The 8,107-nt window shown below is 44.0% G+C and overlaps 1 long non-coding RNA gene across 1 annotated transcript; it reads left to right on the forward strand.

The window, feature by feature from the left end:
* Window positions 1-233: 233 nt before the first annotated feature.
* LOC109371017 lies at window positions 234-2,672 on the forward strand. The gene is made up of 3 exons (XR_002121666.2): window positions 234-366; window positions 476-523; window positions 1,765-2,672. It is a non-coding gene; the product is annotated as an uncharacterized LOC109371017 (long non-coding RNA).
* Window positions 2,673-8,107: the final 5,435 nt, after the last annotated feature.

The raw sequence follows: 8,107 nt of genomic DNA on the forward strand, positions 1-8,107 counted from the left end.
TTAAATCACCAAGAAAACAACATTTCTGCTGTATAAATGGGAAATAAAGCCAAAGAGACTCACCCAGATCCACAGGGAAGGCTGGAGAAGGGCACCATGTTGCACGCAGCTCCAAAGGAAAGCTCTGTGAGCTGCATGGCAACACGAACAGAGGACATCATGAGCCTCACCTGCCCCCAGTGTAGCATCCCCATTGCTCCCATCATTTGCCCCTCATTACTCACCCTCAGGCACCTGGGGTCCCATTCTCTCCCTCACAGTACCCAAGGATTAACACCTGAACAACCATCCTCACCTCCCTTTCCTCCTCGTCCCTCTCACTTCTTCCCACTCCGTAATACTTTCGCGTGTCACTCTGCTTCATTGGTATTTTCTGTAAAACAGAAATTATACTCTGCTAAAAGACACTTTTTTATTATTATTTCATTCTGCTGTTATTAATACCTGATTTGATTCCATTTGTTCCATTTTACAGCTTGTCTCCTGCAATTGCCTGGCTTTAGAAACAGTTTTATCTGAGCAGGTGAGGCAGATTATAAATAAATGTGGTATTGCACCTTGTATTTTAAGCAAATTTGAGACTTTCCTGATTAGGTGCCTTGCACGGGAGAGCCTTGTTCAGTCAGATAATTGCAACCTCGATTCTTTATCCTCTCCTTTTGTTCTCTTCCCCCTTTGGCTAAGCTGCAATCTTGCACGAGAACATCAGCAGACAAAACCCCTTGAAAATAACTCTCCAGAAGAAATCTAATTTACTTTTTAATCTGGTTCGGAAATTTGCCAACAAAATTTCCACTGACAAGCACAGCCATTTATTACTACTTATCATACAGGCTGGATTTTCACTCCTGATTTGGATAATGTTGCGGGGACTGTGAGAGCGTACGTGTGAAGAGATGAAGGGAGAAATCTTCTGATATATTATTTATTTGATACAATCTTTCCCCGATCAGATCAGTAAGCAGAGGACAAAGCTGCGACCTTATCCATTTCAACTGCTTATATTATGAAGCACCAAGTGTGTGTACTTTCATTTCACTTATTTTGTTCGTTCTTTTAACATTTATTTTCATATAAATATATATACACACACATGCTTATGAACGTCTGCCACATTCCTGCCGGGGAAAAGAATTCATAGCGTTTGTTTCCCCATGAAGACCCTCTGGACAAAGAGGATTTGATTGCATTTGTGATTCAGGAAGTGTCTTTTCAGTGGAAACACATGGAGAGGGCATTGCATGAGTAGTCAGTGCTGAATGCATTGCTCATTGAGACCATTACAGGGCTCATTTAATGATGTGGCTAATAAGCATCCACCACAAAGGCCAGGTATATTTTCCATGCTTCATCTTTCTGGGCTAGGCAGAGAAAGGGCAAGCATATGCTTGAATATATAGTGCCTATAGTTTGCAGTTAAATACTCAGACCGGAGTTCACGAGGTCTACAGCAATCCTGGCTCTGCTCTAAGATCTCTTTTATACAGGAGACAAATAGCATCGGTGCCCTGTGCTCCTACTCCTAGTCTGTCTGTCAATGGAATTCTGTTCTCCTGTTTTTACTGGTCTCATCAGCAGGTGCTGCAGGCAGAGTCTTTCTTCTTGCATTGAGAAGTTTTGCATGATGGCTGTGGCTTCCTGCTTAGCCCCTACATCTGGCTATTACTCTGGCTTTGTTAATTAGGAGGATGCTCTGGTCAGACCTAACTCACATGCTGAAGTTTCTACATAAAAGTTTCTCTCCCTCTCTCTTTTGCTTTTCAGAACTATGCCTCCTGTGGGAAGTGTAAATATAGAAAGATGACAACATGTGCATTAATGCTCGTTAGAATGTCATCATTATATTCTGCAAAGTGTCTGCTGAAGGGATCCCTAAAGGACACTTAGAAATGAAGCAGCTGCTCCGGATTTGTTCCAGCTCACATCTCGAAGAAAATGACATTGAGATAAATACAGCGTTGTGAGCATCTTCTGAGCAGAAGGAGAAAGAAGAGAGGGGAGGATCTCCCTTTGTAACAGTCCCAAAGCAGGACCAAGGCACGCTCAGAACTTCCTCACTCTCTGCCTATTTAACATTAATCCCATCCTGCAATGTCCAATGGTTGGGGTGGTACTGAGGCAGCTCTCACCCACCTACATGGGGGTGAACATAGAGAAGGAGAAACCCAGAAAAATTAAAGTGCCTTCTGTGGAATACACCTCCGACTTTGTTATCTTTGGCCATAAGCTTTTCTCCTGCTGTCAAAACTAACGAGACACTGGCATGGAGCAGAGCGTTAGTTGCAAGAAAACATTGTGCTCTATTTCTTTCCAAACCTTTCAAGGTTTTGGAACTCCAGCCAAAAAGGCTCGAGCTTCACATTTATAGAAACACTGTAAGACATCAGAGCCTGTGGGGATTTTGTGTGCTTTGCAAAAAATAAAGGGAAGAAATAAAAATCTAAAAGATAGCATCTACATGACCAAACTCTCATATGTATTTTAAGCTAGATTTTCATCTGGTGTGAACCCAGCAGAACAATGGTGCTCACTTTACCAAAACAAGCTCGTTTGTACAAAAACTTTGAGATGACAATACTTATAAATGAGCCTGAAAACCCCTCGGCCCTTTGGATGGTGCTGCCTTTGTATGCGCGATGCCATGAGAAGGGAACTCAGAGGGCTGTGTGTGTGTGTGATCAACCCCCCCTCCTGTTTGCATTCACCGAGAGAACCTTGAAATAACAACGCAAACAGTCCCAAGGGCACTTACAGCAGAAAAGAGAAAGGTTAAGAACTGTGACTGACCATGAGAAGATCCAGACTCTCACATTACCCAGCTTGCTTCTGCTGTATTAATGCCCGGCAAATAAAGGAAGGAATAATAAAAAAAAAAAACAACAACCACCACACATTTTCTTCAATTTCCCCATCTCCTAAGAACCCATATCATGTCAAGTATCAAAGTCACAAAGCAGAGTTTTTCTATTCAAAAATAACAAACAGGTCATTTTCCTGGAGCGGCGTTATAGAAGCTCCCAGAGGGAGGGGCAGCCCCTCTCGTGGATGACAGAACCATCTTTTCCACCGGTAGGCATGGAGCGAGAGAGACAGGAAAGATCAAGCGACACGAGAAGCATTATCAGCCATTAGGAACCATTTCTCATTCTGTGCTGGTACTGAAATGATGCTTCAACATGCCATTAAATGGGGAGAGATATATGCTGCAGAAATGGGAAAAGGAGATGGGGTCCCCAAGGCAACAGATGATCCGAGCGTCCTTTTTGCTAAACCAAACAACTAATGCAGCTCCTGAATATGTGGTCCTATTCCAATGGGTTGAATTGCCTCCTGAGCCCCCAGATTTGTTTTCTCATCCATACAAAGAGAGCAGAGAATTCTTTGCTGCTTCTTCAGAACGGCAGCATGGAGTTTTGGACACAGATTAAGCAGCCAATGTGTTCCCTGCCACAGGTGGATGCATCTCAGTAATAGGATCACCCTACTTCTCTAAGAGATGCGCTTTATTTTCAATTTTTAATTGCAAAATCTTGACGTGAGGTGGTCACACAATAGATGCACTGAGATTGCAAAGTGCCCACAAACGTCCTTTAGCTGAATGACAAGCACACGCGTTCTGTTCCATTATTATTTACCACTGAAGCCTGGAAACTACATTCTAAATCCCATAAAGCCGTGTTCAGATTTAGCACTTTCTCATCTGCACAATCTTTTGCTGGCAGATCCTATTAGCAGCATGCCTTCTTTTGGGACATTTTTTTCTCCAAATAAAATTATCCGTAAGTCTCTATCTTGCTAGCGCCACCCCCTTCAGGATGTTAGTAAATACATCACATTCTCTATCTGCATTTGGTTTGTAGAGTTCTAGCCCAATGAATTGATTTCTTTACCTTATCTGCCAAAAAATTGATCTGCTTTGAAAATACCCTTCCTTTTCCTCATGCCATTGGCTGTCAAACTGCTTAACGACTTGCAAATCACCCTGTTGAATATGGTTTGTTAAATATGTGTGTCTGAAGGATGTGTGCGCTGCAAAACTGTGCAGCTCTGAGGGATGAGGGTGAAAACATTCTCAGAAAATGTTTTCCTGGCCAAAAAAATTGTACATTTTGATCAAGACACATTGCACAAAAACCACATGAATTTACATTCTGCTTTGGAGGAGTGTGGACCGGTGCACATGGCTGGTTTTGGCTTAGCAAACAGCCCGATGTGGAGCAGAGAGAGCTGATTTGTGGCTGTAAGCAAAGAGGGTAGAAAGGGCTGAAGGAAGAAAGGAATAAAGGAAAGAGAACGGAATAAAGGAAAGAGAACAGTGAGGCCTTTGAAGGAAGAAGAAGGGATGCAGATTAGGGAAGAAAAAAGGAAATTACAGAGCATCATCATTAATACATCTTACTCAGGAAGAAACATCCAGCCAAAGGGACCATTATTTCCTCCCTCTACATCAAGTAAACAATTCCCTTTAATTAGAAAACATGTATTTTGGACACATCCCCAATAGCCTGCCCTTGAAAAGGACTGAGCTCCAGAGGAAGTTACGGGAATGACAGCCACCAAAACACAGTGAGAGGAGAGGAGAGGAGAAGCCCTGCCAGGATCTGGGCTTGCTCTGCTCTGGCAGCATCACATCAGTCATTGGGACAGGCTGGAAGTCTTATGGCTCAGGCTTTGAGATTATAGAGTGCTGCATTGCAACCTGGGATGCAGGTAGCCCTATTTGTTAAGAAATGAGCTTCACTCACAGGGAAAACATGTATTGTAGAATGGCTCCGGTTGGAGGGGAGCTCAAAGCCCACCCAGTGCCACCCCCGGCCATGGGCAGGGCTGCCCCTCACCAGCTCAGGCTGCCCAGGGCCCCATCCCACCTGGCCTTGAGTGCCTGCAGGGATGGGGCACCCACAGCTCTCTGGGCAATGTATGCATCATATCCAGTGATTATTTCCACCTATGTACTTACAGACATGTTGTAACCTCTCACCAAGCAAAGACTCATACATCACACACATATCTCATATCATATATATATCATATGTGTCATATATATAACATATATATCATATATCATAGCTCTATTTCCCTAAATGTGAAGGGCATCTCAACAGGCTGCTAAGAGACCAGAAAGCATTGACGTGATTTCTCATCCTCAGGATGTGATTGGGTACAAAGGCTTCCTGCCCCCAGCATGCAATATGCAATATCTGCAAGCATGGGACAGACATTCAGAGCAACTTCCTCACACTGAAATCTGCCTTTGCTCCAAGTTAAAAATCAAATATTTCAAAATCCCTTGTGGGAAAAAAATAAAATTTACCCTTCCAACAGACACTTCCCAGTGATCAAAACACTGGAGTTTCCTGGTTGACACACAACATTTAACAAATTTCAAGTGAAAAATCTATTTCTCAATGAAATATTGCTGTGCTGTTATCTGGCACTGGTGAAACATTTCAATGCTGCTGGAACATTTCTTATCTTAGAATCATAGGAGGGATTGGGTTGGAAGGGATGTTTAAGATCATTGAGTTCCAACCCCTTGCTATAGGCAGGGATACCTCCCTCTAGATCAGGTTGCTCACAGCCCCATCCAGCTTAGCCTTGAATGCTTCCAGGGAGAGGCATTCACAGCCTCACTGGGCAACCTGTTCCAGTCCCTTTTTATTTCTCGCTTGTTCTGAAATGATCAAAAATGGCTTTTAAAAACAAAACAGAACAAAATAGCTAAGTATATTTGAGCAACATCATGTTCCTGGAGAGAAAGGCGTTGCAGCGAAGCTGTCTGTCCAGCTGCACCTGCAGGTCCCTTTACACCCAGCACCCCTCCTCCTGGGAGTCCTCCTGGGCACAGCTCATGTCACATAGATGCCAAGTGTGGAGTGACAGCACGTCACTGCATGAGTGACAGGCAGCCCAGCACTTAGCAGCTCAGAGAAATACAGGGATGCAGCAAGTGGCATGCTGGATGAGAGCTGACATCCAGCTAACCCGGCTCACCGTCTGCAGCAGCAGGCGGGGAAGCTGAGCAACAGGCACAGAGCTGCTGCTGTCAGGGCTGAGGGTGACGTCCCACAGTTGTTTGTGCAGATACACGGAGGATCAGGTCAGTTCGTGTAGGGAACAACACAGGAACAGGGGTGGAAACAACAAGCTTGTCAAGCTCTGTGATTATTAGCAACAAGAAGCACATTTCTAGCTCCTCAATTTTGGAGACATACCTGACATGTTGCTATTAGCATCACTCACTTCTATTGTGCCTGGGCTCCTTTGTGCTTGAGGCCATCCAGAAAGAGAAGACAAATCCTTGCATCAAAACCACCTTGGGTGAGGGCCAGGAGGGCTGTGGGGATTCAGCTTGGCTGCCTCTGCCCATTCTGCATCAAAGCCCAAACCCTTCTATTCTGACACCTTGCTCTCGACTCTGCCTTGTAGTCCAACTAGAGAGGATTTACACTCGTGCATTCTAACTTATCTGTTGGTCTGAGGACTCAGCCAGGCAAAGGCACCCACACTGCAGAGGCAGCAGGGAGAAGCCAGCCTGATTCAGCATCTCCAGATTGATGGTCACACTTCTGCTCAGAACACACGGCCAGAGACAGGGGAGCTCTGGCAGCTGCCAGGAAAACCAAAGGTCCCAACCTCTCACACCATTGCCTCCTCCCCATCCAGACTCTGATGTTATTTGGATGGAAATGAAACAGAGCAATTCATATTAAGTGCAGCAGCAATAAAATAATAACAGTAGATGCCCTTCCACCTCTGCAGCCCAATGTCTTACCCATGCAGGAGGAGGTGTGATTCATCACCCAAGTTTTCTTAAATACATCTTGGTTAAGATACAAGAAGTCTGTCCAGATAGGGATTTTGATGGAAGCTATCCCTGTTTGATGGCAAGGAACTACTTTGAGTGAAACAAACTGAAATAAAAACAGATGAAAGATGTAATCTGATGTGCTTTGCTTCATACCTATACTGGGTTAAGTGTGCGTACGCCGTTATTAACAGCACAGCTGACAAACAGCGACTTGTTAAACTGCAGTAACTGGATGATGCATCTGAGACTTAAAAGCATAAACAGAGATTCACACCAGCTTTCCTGAAATGAACGCAAGCCTCTGTATAGATAAGGCCTCATTCTCCATACTCTTTAGCTTTATATATTGCTGACAAATCAGATTTCCCTGCACAGGAGCAGTGCAGTGACTGCTGGTCCTACCACAAATGACTGCCAGCAGAAGGACAACCTACTGAAAATTTTTCCATTGGTCTTTTTTTATTTTTATTTTTTTGTTAAAGCACGTTTGGCTCAGCATTACCATCCCACATCTGCGCAAGTCTCTGAGTTGCTGTAATTTCTTTTTCGTTCAATTATTTCTGCACCATACTGTTTGCAACAGCTGAAGCCAACAGTGCTGTTCAGCATATTATGTACTCTGTGTCAATGCACCATGAAATATTAAGACTACAATAGGTCTGAAGTCACAGAATCATAATCCTTTAATAGCGTATTTCATTTTTGCTGCTGGAGGATGGCATAATATTTCTATTTTTAAGCAAATGGCATTCATTCTAATGAAGAAGGGGCTCATCTTGATACCGCTGCAGTCAAAAGACCTTTTTTTGCACTGTGGTTTTTGAAACTCACGGTTATTCAAAGGGGGAGTCACTGAGAACCTGGAATAAGGGAGACTGAGACTGGATATATGGAAGGTTTTTTGGCACTGAGGGCGGTGAGGCACTGGCACAGGTTGCCCAGAGAGGCGGTGGTGCCCCGTCCCTGAAGACAGCCCAGGTCAGGCTGTTGGGGCTGTGAGCACTGCTGGAGCTGTGGGTGTCCCTGTGCACTGCAGGGAGCGGCACCAGGCGGCCTTTGAAGCTTCCTTTGAGCTCCCTTTCAACCCAAACCATTCTGTGATTCTGACTTTCTGCACTGCTTAACCATGCTGACAAACCTGGCTTTACGCGTTTTGCAGACAGGCATGGGAACACTGTTTAAAGGAATGAGACTTTTACATCTTTTTCAGACACAAAACAATCACACCCATCCCTAACTGCCATCTCCTACAGATATATATATATATATATATATATATATATATATATATATACA

The sequence above is a fragment of the Meleagris gallopavo genome, chromosome 26 (assembly GCF_000146605.3).
Source record: "Meleagris gallopavo isolate NT-WF06-2002-E0010 breed Aviagen turkey brand Nicholas breeding stock chromosome 26, Turkey_5.1, whole genome shotgun sequence".
Taxonomy (NCBI): domain Eukaryota; kingdom Metazoa; phylum Chordata; class Aves; order Galliformes; family Phasianidae; genus Meleagris; species Meleagris gallopavo.